General features: G+C 39.0%; 3 non-coding genes and 1 pseudogene across 3 annotated transcripts; 1 reads left to right on the top strand and 3 right to left on the bottom strand.

Annotated features, from left to right (window-relative positions):
- LOC122048185 overlaps window positions 1–18,855 on the top strand; it is a 62,959-nt pseudogene that overhangs the window by 33,367 nt on the left and 10,737 nt on the right.
- Window positions 6,831–7,028, bottom strand: LOC122050032. The gene has a single exon (XR_006131252.1). It is a non-coding gene; the product is annotated as a U2 spliceosomal RNA (small nuclear RNA).
- LOC122050033 lies at window positions 9,815–10,011 on the bottom strand. The gene has a single exon (XR_006131253.1). It is a non-coding gene; the product is annotated as a U2 spliceosomal RNA (small nuclear RNA).
- LOC122049934 lies at window positions 12,553–12,750 on the bottom strand. The gene has a single exon (XR_006131174.1). It is a non-coding gene; the product is annotated as a U2 spliceosomal RNA (small nuclear RNA).

Below are 18,855 nucleotides of genomic sequence, written 5' to 3'. Positions count from 1 at the left end.
TTGTTGTTGATCAACAAGAGGCAGTGAATTGAGGTGAGGTGTAGAAAATGGATTTCGTAATTAGTGGTACATGTGTAAATGGAATTAGGTTTATATTATGTGTTAATTAGGGTTTGCCCTGTTTTTAGTGTTAAAGATTTTTATTTAGCTATTTCATTTGGATATTAGCTAAATAAAAATGTATATATTGGATACAGGACTTTGACGCGAGACGAGTATCTCGAGTATCGGATTGTACCATTTTATTTGGAGGCGGGTACTTTTGACTTATTGTCTTTGATATGCATAGTAATAAAATTAACAAGTTGCATTAATTATGTTTCTCATTTGTTTGGGTTAATCACTACCCGATTACCTGTTACCTTCTTGATTGATTGTTTGTTTTGCATTTCGTGTTGTTATATACCTGATTACACATGCTCATAGGGGTAGTGATATAACCATGTTTCACCATGTTCAGGACCTAGGTTTGATACCTTATTTGATCAGTGTACTTTGATATGATTTGTTCACTATGGTGCACATCATTATATGCCCATAGATTGGTTTAGAATATTATCATGCTAAGTGTCATGCACCATTCGCATGATTGAATGTTGTGTGATAGATTGCTCCATTATTGTCGAGCACATCGCCAGTTTCATCACTGTTCGGTGCTCCGTTGTGACGCTTATGGATAGCGTGACGCAGCGTGGTAGCACGTCAGTTTGCTCTTCCGGTGCTCCGTTGGTCCGCTCATGGGTAGTGTGACGCAGCGTGTAGCACGTTAGAGATCCCTCCCCGTCATAGTGTACCGGGAGATGAGAGCACTGAGCTCCCCCATTTATGATTTGGGGTAGGAGTATGTGTGTACTCCGACAACATCCCGTCCACTCGGTCACTCATCAGGGGTAGTGATGCAGAGTGCACGGTCGTCACAGCCCTACCCACTCGGTCCCACTTTTGTTGTGAGTTGGCTGACTAGCGTCAGGGGTGACCATGACATTGGCATCATATGCATGATGCATTTATTGCTTGTGTTTGTGTTTACTGTATTTATATGTTGCATATTGTTTGGATACCTATGTTTGACATGCATACAGGATTTCTTTACCACTCGGACTGTTTGTCCTGATACCCAGGTCCTGGTTAGTACAGTTTCTCTCCTGTTTTACTTCGGTTTGCATTTACCTTTATTTTATCAGGAGACTGTACGCATGATTAGTGCTAGGTGTTATTTTCTTACTTTGCATATCAATTGTACCTGCTGAGTGTTGGACTCACCCCGCCTCCATTGTTGTTATTTTTCAGGTTGATGCTGTTAGGAGAGAGTTCCAGTCGCTAGTCCCCTATTGACCACAAGCTGTTTTTATCTTTTGGTTTGTTATTTAGACTGTGTTAAACTTATTCTGTTTGAGGATTTGGATATTGTATGGATTCTTATAATCGATGGATTTTCGTATGGTTTAGATTTGTTCAACTACATGCCAGCCTAGACGGCAGAAGAAGTAAGTTGATCTTATCGTCGGATTTGGGCTTTACGAGTGTAGTTGAGTAGGGTTGATTTCGAGTCAGTGTATTATTATTCTGTTTACTTATTATATAAACTGCGTGGGTGATTGTTTATTTACTGTTATTATTCCAGCCGCATGTGGCTGAGGTATATGAATATGTAGAAAGTTTCAGATTGTCCGCCGTACAAGGGAGATGCTGTCGAAATTTCTTCGGACAGGGACTCCTCCGGGGCGTGACAATTTATTTAAAGGTGAGTTGCTTCTCACCTGCAGTAGGAGTAGTTCCGATTCGTTTGGTGTTTCCTTGTTTGTTCGAGTTTTACTGTGAAGCATGTTTTGGGATTTTACTTACTGCCGTGTACTTCAAAGAAGGGAAGGAAAAATATAGAATGGGTTAAGTATGTGGTTTAGATCTCTTTAGTTTCAAACAGAGCAAGGATTCTGTGTTTTGAATTAGCTACCATGAATAACAAGGGAAGAAAGTAGTAATTCAATTTTTCTTGACTAAAATTCATGTTTGTCACCTTGTTTGGCATGCTCAGTTTATACAGTTCCCTGCAAGTTCGGATTTTGTGCTAAGCAATGAACATAGAATGGATTAGATAATTTTTTTTAGCATGTAGTTTGGTTCATTGTCAATGCTTGGTTTCAGTTCGGGTTGTTGCTAACAGTGAGCATGAGGTGGTTGGATTTTGAGCTTGTGTGCCATTTTTGAGGGTTACTGTTGTTATACAATTGATCAGGCTTAAGAATAGTTTCAATTGAATTTCCTTCTTCCTTGCTAACGTTACTGCTGTTGGTTTTTGAACAGGTTTTGATTGAAGCATGAGTAGATTTATCTTTAGTTTCATTTGCTATTTTAATAAGCAATGAACATAAGATAGTTTGATTAAATTTGAGCATGTAGTTAGTTTTCTTTATTGCTGTTAGATTTAAGTTTGAACAACCCTTATAGTTAGCATTTCAGATTTAGATTTCCTGATTTAGATTTCCTTGTTATGCTGCCATGAACCTCAATTTTAGGTTTTTCCTATGCTGTTTAGATTATTTCCTTGTTGTTTAGTTTCGTTTGCTGTTAGTAAAGCATGAGAAATTTTCCATTTGCTAATAATTAAGCATGATCAGCTCCCTTTGCCATTAGATGTGCACGGTGATACTTTCTAGTATCTTTTGCTATTAGAATATCCTGAGCATGCAATTATTAGTTTCTTTGCTATTACATAAGCATGAGTTTCTGTCTTTAAGAACTATAAGCAAGAAAGACTAAGGTCTAGACTTGATTTCAATTCCAGAAGATTGAATATCAAAAGCGCACACAAGGTGTTTGCTTAAATGCCAAGTAAGGGCAAGTATAAAGAAGTTATAGTTAAAAAGAAAGTATTTTACTTTTTAATGGCATGTACCGGACACAAGGTCCAGGACACAAGGTCCAATGGGTGGGCTCCCAGATCGCCCCTAGGCACAAGACCGCCTAGAAGAACCTTAGTAGTTTCGGGATTAGCTACCTCCACTCTTATTAAGGATGCACGCAAATTTGGTACAATGCCGGGCCCAAAAGAAGTTTATTATTATTTTGAAGTATTAAAGTATAAGTTTTTGAAACAAATGAAACGAGCTTCAAATCTGTCTAGAATTAGAAAATTAGTTTCTTGTTATTTGAAGCATGCAGTAGTAGTTTCAATTGTTTCCTTGCTACTAGATTATTCAGCATGTTTAGTTTTACATGTTTAGTAGTTTTACATGTTTAGTAACTTTACATGTTTAGTAGCTTTACATGTTTAGTATGCTTCTTTTATTGTTTTATGAGCATAATTAGCTATACAATGATTAGCAATTCAGTTAGCATGATTTCCTTTGTTATTTATGAGCATGAGTAATTTTATATGTTAGCATTCAGTTTTAGCATGTTTTTATTTATATACATGCATATCGAGTTTTTGTGAGTAGATAGCGCTCACTAAGCTTTATGCTTATAGACTACACTTCCTCCTATTGCAGATAAAGGAAAGGAAAAGATTTAGCAAGGAAGGTGACAAGGTGGTGGTGATGAAGGTGTGTGATGGCTGGACTATGGGGAGATCAAGAGTTTGCTAAGGAATTGTTAAGACTTTTTCTGTTTAGATTTCTTTAGTTTTCTTTAAATGCTATTATGAGTCAAGATTGTAATTAAGTTTATTCCGCATTTGTAGTTGGGTTCTATTGATGGAGTGATATTGTTGTTTGCTATTATTAGGGTAGTTTCCTTCTTTTATTTGTGATATTATACTGCGTGGTTGTGAAAATATATGTTCCAGCCGCCTGTGGCTGAGTATAGTTTGTTTGTATTGATGATTTAGTTATCGGTACAGAGGAGACTCTGCCGAAATTTTTCGGTAGAGATTCCTCGTGGTTTTTAATTATACCGGTTAAGTAGAGTTAGTAGTTAAGTAACGGTCACTCTTAGAGAGTAGTAGTAGTAGTAAGAAGGTTGGTCGTCATAGTTGGTATCAGAGCTCTATAATCTATGCACATCCGCATAGATCCGTCCTTCTTCTTGACAAACAACAAAGGAGCTCCCCAAGGTGAGTGACTAGGGCGGATGAAGCCTTTGTCAAGTAGCTCCTGAAGTTGCTCTTGTAAATCTTTTAGCTCTGCTAGAGACATGCGATACGGAGCTTTTGAAATTGGACCGGTACCAGGAACCAATTCAATCTCAAGCTCCACTTCCCTGTTGGGAGGTAGTCCAGGTAGCTCTTCTGGGAATACCTCTAGATACTCACAGACTACCCGAACTTCCTCCTGCTTAGGTCTTTCTTCTTCTTCTGTACTCACAATAAATGCAAGTTTATTGTGAGTACAGAAGAAATATCCATTCCAGTTCAGCCTGACGTTATTACAGGGAAATAATATTGGTGTTTGCACTGTTTTATTAATGTAACGACCCGGCCCTTTGCCCAAGAGGCCAAAGGGCCGGGTCGCTACATTAGAAATATTCTAGAGATTTTTATTGTAACGACCCGGCCCTCTTGGCCCATTTGGCGACCCTCGGGTCGTCGACCGTCGGCTCTTATGTCGTCGGCCCATTTGGCGACCTCTCATGTCGTTGACCGACGACCCTTGGCCGGGCCGTTACTCACTAGGACTTTCCACCCCTGGTTAGTGGATTTTTGCCAGGATTCATCTCACTTGGTTACCAGGATTCATAAACTCTAATACTTAAGCCTGGAGGTTTAGAGTTCGAATCTTGGGGGAGGCAAAAATCCACTGACCAGGGGTGGAAAGTCCTACTGAGTAACGGCACGGCCAAGGGTCATCGGTCGACGACATGAGAGGTCGCCAAATAAGCCGATGACACAAGAGCCGACGGTCGACGACCCGAGGGTCGCCAAATGGGCCAAGAGGGCCGGGTCGTTACAATAAAAAGGCGCCTTTTTATTGTAACGACCCGGCCCTCTTGGCCCATTTGGCGGCCCATTTGGCGACCCACTGGCGACCCTTTACTCACTAGGACTTTCCACCCCTGGTCAGTGGATTTTTGCCTCCCCCAGGATTCGAACTCTAAACCTCCAGGTTTAAGTATTAGAGTTTATGAATTCTGGTAACCAAGTGAGATCATCTCACTTGGTTACAAGGATTCATAAACTCTAATACTTAAGCCTGGAGGTTTAGAGTTTGAATCTTGGGGGAGGCAAAAATCCACTGACCAGGGGTGGAAAGTCCTAGTGAGTAACGGCACGGCCAAGGGTCGTCGGTCGACGACATGAGAGGTCGCCAAATGGGCCGACGGTCGACGACCCGAGGGTCGCCAAATGAGCCGCCAAATGGGCCAAGAGGGTCGGGTCGTTACAATAAAAAGGCGCCTTTTTATTGTAACGATCCGGCCCTTTTGGCCCATTTGGCGACCCTCGGGTCGTCGACCGTCGGCCCTTATGTCATCGGCCCATTTGGCGACCTCTCATGTCGTCGATCGACGACCCTTGGCCGTGTCGTTACTCACTAGGACTTTCCACCCCTGGTCAGTCGATTTTTGCCTCCCCCAGGATTCGAACTCTAAACCTCCAGGCTTAAGTATTAGAATTTATGAATCCTGGTAACCAAGTGAGATGATTATGAATCCTGGTAACCAAGTGAGATGATCTCACTTGGTTACCAGGATTCATAAACTCTAATACTTAAGCCTGGAGGTTTAGAGTTCGAATCCTTGGGGAGGCAAAAATCCACTGTCAGGGGTAGAAAGTCCTAGTGAGTAACGGCACGGCCAAGGGTCGTCGGTCGACGACATGAGAGGTCGTCAAATGGGCGGACGACATAAGGGCCGCCAGTTGGCCGCCCAAGAGGCCAAAGGGTCGGGTCGTTACACGTTGCATATCCCAAGCGTGCCGGATAGGGCAGTAAATGAACCAATGGTTCAAAAATAAGTTTGGTGCTCAATTTAATATGGAATTATTTATGTTCGTTCAACACAACACAATTTTAATTAATTGGACTTGCTTCAAAAACTTATGAATAAATTTGAACAAGTATATTGGTGCATAATGATCATCAATAACTTTTTTATAAACATGCTAAATAAATAAAATAAAATAAAATAATAAAATTTAATAAATAATTATATAAGTTTCAAACAATAAATAATTTTGTTCTTGTGTGATAGTACAACGGTAGGGCACTTTTATAGTTTCCCAAATATTTTAGGATCGAGTTTAAATCTCGGTGAATTAATGGATGAATTTTCTCTAATGGACGATTGATCTAAGAACAATGGATTGATGGACCGGTGGAAAATGTTTATGGCTGGATTGACCATCCCAGGATTAGTCAGTGAAAGTTGAATTCTTGATACCAATTCAATTGAGAACTTGATAACATTTAAACAAACCAACCTCAAGCCTAACTTGAATTAAACTCTACCCCCACGATGTAACCAAATTGGTATTCGGATGATACAGGTGTTTTACCTGTTTTATTCCCTACAGATTAATTAAATGTCCTCCCTATTATAGAAAGTTGTTTGGTACATGATTTATCTTTCTTAGGCGGAGTAAAATCATTTTTTCTTACCAAACTAAAAAAAAACCACACTAATTATGTTATTTCGATTAAATTGAATAACCTAATAAAATTTTAATTAAATTATTTCAAAATTTCATCTAAGAAAACATCAATTTATTCAATTCTAATTTTAAAATTTCTTATTCATTAAATGAAAAATAATAATTTAATCAATAAAAAAATTCAATTGTTTTTTTGTGTTTTGTATTTATTTTTAAATATATAAAATTTTAAGATTTAATTTCTTGCACTATAATTAATAATTTAAAAAAAACTTAATTTAATATAAAATTTTAATTTATCTTGGTCGGGTGCATCGAACCTCTACAATAGTGCAACACAGGGATGACACGCGAAGGATCCAATAGCAAGCTACTGTAATAATCCCTCCCCAAAATAAAAATTAATTTAATATCATAGTGAACCAATGGTCCACGTATCAGATATTAAACTGATAAGAACAGATACTACACTGGATCTTAGCCAAAAGGCCGAGAAAGGTATGAATGAGAAAGTGCCATAGCCTCTTCTTTTATAACACTAGTTCCACTCCGTCAATCAAAAACAAACGATATGGGACTAAATTCTAAATCCTAAACTCTAAACTCCACCTAGTATAAAAGGTCATTACAGTTTTTTTTGTTTGTAAATAGCGGCGAGAGTACAACTCCACTTGGTATAAATGGCCATTAGAGTTTTTTTTTAAGAAGAGGCGAGAGTACACTGCAAACCGTGATCTTTCTCACGTCTCCTTCTCCTTGGCCACGGAAAAGAAAGGAGAGTCTTGTTGCTTGTGATTTTGTTCTGGAGGCAGTTAAGGTTTGTTGCTTCGCCGCTGCAGCTGCGTCGACAAGCAGGCCATCTCCTCCGTCGGTCAACCTCTCTCCGCCTCGCTCCCTCGTAAGCTGATCAAATTCTTTGCCTAAGGTGTCTGTGGGTTTGATCCCCCGATTCGCTTGGCTCGTCACTAGTCGGCTTCAGATGTCGATCCTATAGGAAATGGGAACGTAGGAGCATGCCCACGTTCCCCACTACTCTTAATGGAAAAGTCCATTATATCTTTGAGTTATTTTCCTTTATAAGGGGTGCGTCCAAGGATCATGGGGGATGATTCACAGTGTAGAGAAAGAGACAATGAGTGAGTGAGAAGAATATCTGAGACGGTGAGATTTGGTTCGTGGAATTGTGGAGAACTTTCCAATCCTATGATTGCTATTCCGGCAGCAAGTCCAATCGTCGTCGATTGTAGATCTGTGGGAGATCGTTGTAAGTGTTTACCATTTTAATTCGTTTTGATTCGTGCATTTAGAGTATCAACAATGGTATCATAGCACATAGTTAGTTATAAATGCATGACAAATCTCCTGCTTAAAATTTCTACCCCTTCCTTTTGCTCTCTTTTCCTGCCGCTCCTATCGATTTTGTTGCCTGCTGCCAACACATGGAAAGATAGCGTCCATGTCGCAAACATCCCCAATTGCTGACGTCGTAGGCCTTGAGGAACACCCACAAAGTTTGCTCTGATATTGGCCGATGGTTGTGCTCATGGCCGCCACTCGCAGAGGCTTTGTGTCATTAGCGTCGGAGGGCTATCGCCAAAGACTTCCCCTGGTTATTGGTCACTAACATTTTTTTTTGCTTGTTTTAGTGTGTGCGAAATCAAAGGAAAACTTTTTCTCATAGTAAAAAGTCTTATTCCAATCAATAACCAAGTAACCATTGCCAGCATGCCCTCTTTTCAATTTTCATACATAATCAATTGTATTGTCAAATATTTTGAGGAGGAAGTCTCAATTCATGCATCTTACTCTTGAGGTTTTGGTGGTTCTCATTTGCTATGCTGAGTTCATCCTATTGAACTCGTTTTGTTTCTTTTATATCTACTTGTAATAGCCTGGAGGGATGAGATGTGGAATGTCAATCTTAGTTTGGCCTTTGTGCTTCCTTCTCCCATTGCAAAATATATTCAAGAACTTTGTTGCCTACTTTCTCAACTCTATTGCATCCAGGTATGAAAGCGCCTTAACTTGTTAGTTAATCTAACACGCAAACTAATCACCGCACTAGTTATTCTCCTATAGTTTGGGCCCTCCATAGACCATAGGGTTTGGGTTTTCCCATGGTCTTGCATTTGGCATGTTCTTTCAGTGTGACCGAACAATTTACTTGTCAGTTTGACTGAGCGAGACTATTTATCCAAAGCATTGGTCTGGAGTTGGTTCAAGATCATCGAGATGGTAACAACATTGTGCTCTCGGTACACCTCCCAACCGTGCCCTATCATTGTGCCCTCGTTGCATATCCCAAGCATGCCAGATAAGGCGGTAAATGAACCAATGGTTCAAAAATAAGTTTGGTGTTCAATTTAATATGAAATTATTTATGTGCGTTCAATACAACACTATTTTAATTAATTGGACATGCTTCAAAAATTTATGAATAAATTTGAACAAGTATATTGGTGAATAATGATCATCAATAACTTGTTTATAAACATGTTAAATAAAAGAAAATAAAATAAAATAAAATAATTTAATTTAATAAATAATTGAATAATGTTCAAACAATAAATAAGGTTGTTCTTGTGTAATAGTACCATGATAGGACACTTTTAGTTTCCCAAATATTTAAGGATCGAGTTTAAATCTCGGAGAATTAACGGATGAATTTTTCCTAATGGATGATTGATCTAAGAACATTGGATTGATGGACCGGTGGAAAATTTTTATGGCTGGATTGACCATCCCAGGATTAGTCAGTGAAAGTGGAGTACTTGATACCAATTCAATTGAGAACTTGATAACATTTAAACGAACCAACCTCAAGCCAAACTTGAACCAAACTCTACCCCCATGGTGTAGCCAAATTGGTATTCGGGTGATACAGGTGTTTTACATGTTTTATTCCCTAAGGGTTAAACGTCCTCCCTATTAGAAAGTTGTTTGGTATGTGTTTTATCTTTCTTGGGCGGAGTAAAATCCTTTTTTCTTACCAAATTAAAAAAATAAACCACACTAATTATGTTATTTCAATTCAATTGAATAACTTGATAAATTTAAAATTTTAATTAAATTATTTCAAAATTTCAACTAAGAAAACATCAATTTATTCAATTCTAATCTTAAAATTTCTTATTCATTAACTAAAAAATAATAATTAAATCGGTAAAAACTTCAATTTTTTTATTTGTTTTGTATTTATTTTTAAATATTTAAAATTTTAGATTTAATTTCATGCATTGTAATTAATAATTTAAAAATAAACTTAATTTAAAATTTTAATTTAACTTGGTCAGGTGTGCCAAACCCTTGCAATAGTGCAACACAGGGATGACACGTCAAGGATCCAATAGCAAGCTACGGTAATGATCCCTCCCAAAACAAAATTTAATTTAATATCATAGTGAACCAATGATCCACGTATCAAATATTAAACTGATAAGAACAAATACTACACTTGATCTTAGCCAAAAGGCCGAGAAAGGTATGAATAAGAAAGTGTCATAGCCTCTTCTTTTATAGCACTAGTTCCACTCCGTCAATCAAAAACAAAAGATATGGGACTAAATTCTAAACCCTAACATGTAAACTCCATCTAGTATAAAAGGTCATTGCAGGTTTTTTTTTGTTTGTAAATAACGGCGAGAGTACAACTCCACCTGGTCTAAATGACCATTAGAGTTTTTTTTCAGAAGAGGTGCGAGTACACTACAAACCGTGATCTTTCTCATTTCTCCTTATCCTTGGCCGCGGAAAAGAAAGGAGAGTCTTGTTGCTTGCGATTTTGTTCTGGAGCTAGTTAAGGTTTGTTGCTTCGCCGCTGCAGCTGCGTCGACGAGCAGGGCCTCTCGTCCGTCGGTCACCCTCTCTCCATCTCACTCCCTCGTAAGCTGTTCAAATTTTTCACCGAAGCTGTCTAGGGGTTTGATCCCCCGATTCGCTCATCTCGTCACTAGTCGGCTTCAGATGTCGATCCTATAGGAAATAGGAACGTGGGAACATGCCCACGTTCCCTACTACTCTTAATGGAAACGCCCATCATATCCTTGGGTTATTTCCCTTTATAAGGGGTGCGTCCAAGGATCATGGGGGACGATTCACGGTGTAGAGAAAGAGACAATGAGAGAGTGAGCAGAACATTTGAGACGGTGGGATTTGGTTTGTGGAATTGTGGAGAGCTTTCTAATCCTATGATTGCTATTCCAACCGCAAATCCAATCTTCGCCGATTGCAGATCTGCGGGAAATCGTTGTAAGTGTTTCCCATTTTAATTCGTTTTGATTCATGCATTTAGAGTATCAACAATGGTATCAGAGCACATAGTTAGTTATAAATGCATGACAAATCTCCTGCTAAAAATTGCTACCCCTTCCTTTTGCTCTTGTTTGCTGCCGCTTCGATCGATTTTGTTGCCCGCTGCCAACACATGGAAAGATAGCGTCCATGTCACGAACTTCGCCAATTGCCGACGTCGTAGGCCTTGAGGGACACCCACGGAGTTTGTCTCCGATTTGGCCGGTGGCTTGGCTTATGGCCGCCACTCGCTGAGGCTTTCCGTCATTAACATCAGAGGGCTATCGCCAAAGACTTCCCCTGATTTCTGGGCACTAACATTTTTTTTTACTTGTTTTTGTGTTTGCGAGATCAAAGGAAAACTTTTTCTCATAGTAAAAAGTCTTATTCCAATCAATAACCAAGTCACCATTGCCAGCATGCCCTCTTTTCAATTTTCAGACATGATCAATCGTACTATCAAATATTTTGAGGAGGAAGTCTCAATTCATGCATCTTACTCTTGATGTTTTAGTGGTTCTCATTTGATATGCTGTGTTCATCCTATTGAACTCGTTTTGTTTCTTTTACATCTACCTACAATAGCCTGGAGGGAAGAGATGTGAAAAGTCAATCTTACTTTGTCCTTTGTGCTTCCTTCTCCCATTGCAAAATATATTAAAGAACTTTGTTGCCTACTTTCCCAACTATGTTGCTTCCTGGTATGAAAGTGCCTTAACATGTTACTTAATCTAACCCGCAAGCTAATCACCCCTCGAGTTATTCTCCTATAGTTTGGGCCCTCCGTAGACTATAGGGTTAGGGTTTTACCATGGTCTATCATTTGGCATGTTCTTTCAGTGATCCATTTATCAATTTGACTGAGCGAGCCTATTTATCCAAAGCATTGGTCTGGAGTTGGTTCAAGATCATCGAGATGGTAACAACATTGTGCTCTCGGTACACATCCCATGTGTGCTCTATCATTGTGCCCTCGTTGCATATCCCAAGCGTGCTGGATAGGGCGGTAAATGAACCAATTGTTCAAAAATAAGATCGGTGTTCAATTTAATAAGGAATTATTTTTGTTCGTTCAATACAACACCATTTCAATACCTTACGAATAAATTTGAACAAGTATGTTGGTGAATAATGATCATCAATAACTTTTTTATAAACATGTTAAATAAATAAAATAAAATAAAATAATTAAATTTAATAAATAGTTGAACAAGTTTCAAACAATAAATAAGGTTGTTCTTGTGTAATAGTACCACGGTAAGACACTTTTTTTAATTTCCCAAATATTTCAGGATTGAGTTTAAATCTCGATGAATTAACGAATGAATTTTCTCTAATGGACGATTGATCTATCCCAGGATTAGTAAGTTGAATATGTGAATTTTCTCTATTAGAAAGTTGTTTGGTACGTGATTTATCTTTCTTCGGCGGAGTAAAATCATTTTTTCTTACAAAATTAAAAAAAACCACACAAATTAAGTTATTTCGATTAAATTGAAGGACCTAATTAAATTATTTCAAAATTTAATCTAAGAAAAGATCAATTTATTCAATTCTAATTTTAAAATTTCTTATTCATTAACTGAACATTAATAATTAATTCAGTAAAAAAATTCAATTATTTTTATGTGTTTTGTATTTATTTTTAAATATATAAAATTTTAAGATTTAATTTCTTGCACTATAATTAATCATTTAAAAAAACTTAATTTAATATAAAAATTTAATTTATCTTGGTCGGGTGCGTCGAACCCCTACAATAGTGCAACACAGGGATGACACGCAAAGGATCCAATAGCAAGCTACTGTAAAGATCCCTCCCCAAAATAAAAATTAATTTAATATCATAGTGAACCAATGGTCCACGTATCAGATATTAAACTGATAAGAACAGATACTACACTTGATCTTAGCCAAAAGGCCGAGAAAGGTATGAATGAGAAAGTGCCATAGCCTCTTCTTTTATAGCACTAGTTCCACTCCGTCAATCAAAAACAAACGATATGGGACTAAATTTTAAACCCTAAACTCTAAACTCCGCCTAGTATAAAAGGTCATTACAGTTTTTTTTGTTTGTAAATAGAGGCGAGAGTACAACTCCACCTGGTATAAATGGCCATTAGAGTTTTTGTTTAAGAAGAGGCGAGAGTACACTGCAAACCGTGATCTTTCTCACTTCTCCTTCTGCTTGGCCGTGGAAAAGAAAGGAGAGTCTTGTTGCTTGCGATTTTGTTCTGGAGGCAGTTAAGATTTGTTGCTTCACCGCTGTAGCTGCGTCGACAAGCAGGACCTCTCCTCCTTCGGTCACCCTCTCTCCTCCTCGCTCCCTCTTAAGTTGATCAAATTCTTCGCCGAAGCTGTCTATGGGTTTGATCCCTTGATTCGCTCGGCTCATCACTAGTTGGCTTCAGATGCTGATCCTATAGGAAATGGGGAACATGGGAACATGCCCACGTTCCCCACTACTCTTAATGGAAAAGTCCATTATATACTTGGGTTATTTTCCTTTATAAGGGGTACGTCCAAGGATCATTGGGGGAGGGGGGGGGGGGTGATTCAAGGTGTAGAGAAAGAGACAACGGGAGAGCGAGAAGAACATTTGAGACGGTGGGATTTGGTTCGCTGAATTGTGGAGAGCCTTCCGATCCTATGATTGATCTCCCGACAGCAAATCCAATCGTCGCCGATTGTAGATCTGCGGGAGATTGTTGTAAGTGTTTACCATTTTAATTCATTTTGATTCATGCATATTGAGTATCAACAATGGTATCAGAGCATATAGTTAGTTATAAATGCATGACAAATCTCCTGTTTAAAATTGCTACCCCTTCCTTTTGCTCTTGTTTACTGCCGCTCCGATCGATTTTGTTGCCTGTTGCCAACACATAGAAAGATAGCGTCCATGTCGCGAACTTCCCCAATTGCCGACGTCGTAGGCCTTGAGGGACACCCACGGAGTTGTCTCCGATTTGGCCGGTGGCTGTGCTCATGGACACCACTCGCAGAGGCTTTGCGTCATTAGCGTCGGAGGGCTATCGCCAAAGACTTCCCCTGGTTTTTGGGCACTAACATTTTTTTTAACTTGTTTTAGTGTGTGCGAGATCAAAGGAAAACTTTTTCTCATAGTAAAAAGTCCTATTCCAATCAATAACCAAGTCACCATTGCCAGCATGCCCTCTTTTCAATTTTCAGACATGATCAATCATACTGTCAAATATTTTGAGGAGGAAGTCTCAATTCATGCATCTTACTCTTGAGGTTTTGGTGGTTCTCATTTGATATGCTGGGTTCATCCTATTGAACTCCTTTTGTTTCTTTTATATCTACTTGAAATGGCCTGGAGGGAAGAGATGTGGAAAGTCAATCTTACTTTGGCCATCGTGCTTCCTTCTCCCATTGCAAAATATATTATAGAACTTTGTTGCCAACTTTCCCAACTCTGTTGCTTCCTAGTATGAAAGCACCTTAACATGTTTGTTAATCTAACCCGCAAGCTAATCACCCCTCGAGTTACTCTCCTATAGTTAGGGCCCTCCGTAGACCGTAGGGTTAGGGTTTCCCCATGGCCTTTCATTTGGCTTGTTCTTTCAGTGTGACCGAACAATTTACTTATCAGTTTGACTGAGCGAGCATGTTTATCCAAAGCATTGGTCTGGAGTTGGTTCAAGATCATCGAGATGGTAACAACATTGTGGAAGACCGTTAGATTCGATAGAGGGGGGGTGAATATCGATTCGAAAATCTCGAGTTAAAACGCAGCGGAAAAGTAAAGAAGTAAAGAGATGAACACTGTTGATTTTTACTTCGTTCGGAGCCTGTGACGACTCCTACTCGAAGGCCCGTACTCCTTGAGTACTTTCGTTGGGCAATTCACTAGCAATTCGGATAATTACAGTTTACGTACAAATATTGCTAATGAAAAAGAAAGAAAACAAAGCTAACCGACAAACAATGAATTAAAAAGAGAGCCGGAGTGAGTCGTCGGAGCTTTGTGAACGTTGTTGGAGCGCAGAGCAGCAGAGTAATTGGACTCAGAGTTCTCAGAAGACTTATATTTTGAAGCTCCTGCCTGGGGCTTCTTTTATATGCTGCTCCGGGCGCCTGGATCCCCTCCGGGCGCCTGGAATGTGACGTAGCACTCCCAACCAGCATGCTCCAAGTGTCAACGTCGTCCTGGGGATAAAATTTGCCTCCGGGCGCCCGGACTTCCGGGCGCCCGGAGCCATTCCGGGCGCCCGGACTTCCGGGCGCCCGGACTCCCACTGTTTCCTACCTGCAAAACAGTGTTAGTCCGAGGCAAATAAACCCTGCAGCACAGTTTGTTAGCACATTTTTACAGGTACGCTCAGTAATAAAAATTAGCATCCAGAGTATGACTTAGGTTCCGTCTTTCCGAGACCGGAATCTAGTCACGATCTCGACTTAGATATCCGAAATGGATCTAAGCCGGATCGACGCCTAATGTTCCCTTCCCGGGAACGCGTCCTCGCAGTCACTCCCCTCCAGTGACTTACCTCACTTACCTGCCAGACGTCCGGTCAGCCCGTCGACCCGTCTGGACTTCTTGCCAAGCGTCCGGTCAGCCCGTCGACCCGCTTGGACTTCTCGCCAGCTATCCGGTCAGCCCGTCGACCTAGCTGGACTTCTCGCCAAGCGTCCGGTCAGCCCGTCGACCCGCTTGGACTTCTCGCCAGCTATCTGGTCAGCCCGTCGACCTAGCTGGACTTTTCCTGCACACTTGATAGAAGTGTCAGACAACAACACAACTAACTTAACCCATTTGTCATTCATCAAAACCTGGGTTAGACCGTTAGTGCTACCCGCACCAACAATCTCCCCCTTTTTGATGGAATGACAACCTGGTTAAGTTAGTGAAAGCATATGTACGAAACAACATGCATTTGTGTGGTTTTAAAGTTAGTTTGAGTTTTCAAATTGGTTTAGCTAACTTAACCACCTAACCCTCCTCCCCCTTTGGCATTCATCAAAAAAGAATTTCTTTAGCTTTTGAAAATTTGCTAAGTGTAGATTGTCTAATTTTCAATCATAAGTGTATAAGGTCTAATGTTTCAAACCAAATTTCCAAAACAAGTTTGAGAAAATATATTTTTCAAAACTGATTTATTTTTCAACACTAAGTTTGTAAAAGATTCAATTTTCAAAATCAAAGAAAATGATTTTGAGAAGCTTAGTTTGTAAAATTTAGCTTTGAAATTAAGATCATATTTTTAGAATGTGTTTGTAAAATTTGTATTCTAAAATCAAATTTTCAAAGTGTAAAAGTGTTAAACACATGGTTTAAAATACTTGAAAAGGTCAGTTTTCAAAGACTAGGAAAAATGGATAAAAAGTTTGTGAGGTAAAAGAATTTCACAATTTTAAACAAGTTATTTTTAAACTTTGATTTTCAAAATTAAGTTTAAAATTCAATTTGGAAAACTAAAGTAGTTTTATTTCTCCCCCTGAAATTGATACTTAACTCTAACCAGCTGTCTAACCAATTAGGTACTAACTAACTATCAGAAGATAGTAGCTTTCACTAGGTTAGTCAGATTAAGGAAATTATAATCAATCAGTGTTTGACTTGACTGATGAACTTTAATCTGATTAATATCTGAATTGTATTTAACGTCCAAACTTATGTTGATGCACTGAAATAAGCATCTTAAGTCCAGACAGTTGGCCTATACATCTCACCCCTTTCTATGTTTGTCAAACACAAGCAAGGTAACCCTAGGGTGTTAGTGAGATGCTCAAAAACTAGTCCTATGGGTACATGCTTTCTAAGGATGTAAACCTAATCTAAGGCCAAAACTGTTTTTGAAGATCTAAAAATGGAAAGTTTTGAAAGCAAACAAGTTTAACCTATAATTTGATAAAATCATTTTTGAAAGTATTTTTTGAAATTTCCTAGTCTATTAAGATAGAACATATTTAATGTAAGTTTGAAATGCCACTAGATAAATCCAAAATATTTTACAAATAGTGTAGCTACAGAAGTAGGTCATCACTAAAGCTACTGAGATGATGAAGGGGGTGGTCCAGATCCCAAGGATCGAAGAAGTGCAATCAGCTCAGTGTGGCGGGTGTCCCCGGCAGCTCGTAACTCGGCAACCTCTCGCCGTATATCCCGATGAAAGTCGGAGTTCTCCTGCTGGAGACTCGCCATGGCTCTCTCTAGTCCGGTCATACGGTCGGCTAGAGTGCGGGGAGCGTGTCGTGGTGCTCGAGCTGGGGGTGGTGGTGGAGTCGGTGCGGCTTCCTCCGGAAATAGTGCGAGCATGAACTCGTCCATCTGTGCGTCTGGATCGGGCTGGTGTTGTGCCCCCCTCCGCCAAGTCATAGTCCCATCATCTCTATCTACCTGGATGCCGGCTAGGGAAAAGTTCCGAGAGGATATAACATCGAACTCGGTCATATGGGCAACGTCTCCTCTAGTGACATCAATGTGCAGCGAGGACATATAGGCTGTCAGAATGTGACCAAATGGCATATGGACTCGACTGTCAGTTACGTATCCGGCTGAGTAAATGATGGTGGAAAAGATATGTAGGCTAATGTCAATCTCTAACCTATGAATCAGGGCATAAAGTAGGAATGAATGGAATGGGCGCATCACAGCGATGTCCCGAGTGGTCAGTGGTAAAATGCAAAGAACTACAACCCTATAAAGAGCGTAGTCCTGGACTCTAAGTTCTACTGACCTAAACTGTGTCACAGTGGGATCTCTCTCTCCCCCAAAAAAATACGAATACATCGTATCGAGAGTAATATGTGAGTAGGGATCGTCGAACGGTAGATCCCTCGGAGGATAGCATAAAAAGGAGCAAGTAGAAGGACGCAACTCTAAAAACTCTCGGATAGTTGTAGGGGAAAATACGATATCAGTGCCTGCCGCCCTAGTGGTATAGGTGAAGTCGTCTACTTTTACTAGGTTATTGCAAAATTCAGCACATAGACTTTTGTTTATTGGACTGGTACATTCGACAAGGTTCCTTAAATTGTAGTGACCTATAACCTCTAAGGCAGAGGGACATGACCTTAGGAAGAACGCTCTATCTATGCAAGTAGTCCTAATGGCCTTATAAATGGTGGACTCAAATTTAATCCTAAGTTCGTCTGTGGGAAACCTAGGGTCTGTACTAGCATTGGAGGGTCCAGCACCAGTATTTGTTCGTTTCCTACTGTATATAAAGAATATTTTAAAAAAAAAATTAGAAGACAAAAGAAATTTTTAGAGAGTGGAAGAGTGTTTTACCGAGGAGCCATCGAAGAAAAAAAATATAGATTTGATGACCTCGGTTGAATCGCAACAGCGTCGTCACCGCAAGAAGATTTTGATTTAGAGTACTTTCGCACTGAGGTTCAAAGTGAACCTTGGCAAAAGTGAGAGGGAGTGGGGCAGATGTTGGGGGCGCCTGCTACCCCTTATTTATAGGGGACTCCGGGCGCCCGGATCCCTTCCGGGCGCCCGGGGTTGCTGGGGCGGGGCGCCTGGAACCCCTTCCGGGCGCCCCCGACCAGAATACCAGGGGCGCCCGCCCCTGGTTTTGGACTTCCTTTTTTTTTTTTTTTTTTTTGAAATTAATTTAAGTTAAAGTTTTGAAAATAATTTTTAAGTTAAAAATTTAAGTTAAAATTTTGAAAATAATTTTTAAGTTTAAAATTTTTAAGTTTAAAATTAAAGTTTTTAAGTTAAAATTTTGAAAATAATTTTTAGGTTTTGAAAATAATTTTTAAGTTTAAAATTAAAGTTTTTAAGTTAAAATTTTGAAAATAATTTTTAAGTTTTGAAAATAATTTTTAAGTTAAAATTTTAGTTTTTAAGTTAAAATTTTGAAAATAATTTTTAAGTTAAAATTTTGAAAATAATTTTTAAGTTTAAAATTAAAGTTTTTAAGTTAAAATTTTGAAAATAATTTTTAAGTTTTGAAAATAATTTTTAAGTTAAAATTTTAGTTTTTAAGTTAAAATTTTGAAAATAATTTTTAAGTTAAAATTTTAGTTTTTAAGTTAAAATTTTGAAAATAATTTTTAAG

This window comes from Zingiber officinale, chromosome 2B (assembly GCF_018446385.1).
Source record: "Zingiber officinale cultivar Zhangliang chromosome 2B, Zo_v1.1, whole genome shotgun sequence".
NCBI lineage: Eukaryota > Viridiplantae > Streptophyta > Magnoliopsida > Zingiberales > Zingiberaceae > Zingiber > Zingiber officinale.
The sequence above is the reverse complement of the archived record's forward strand: the minus strand, read 5'-3'. Positions and strand labels throughout refer to the sequence as shown.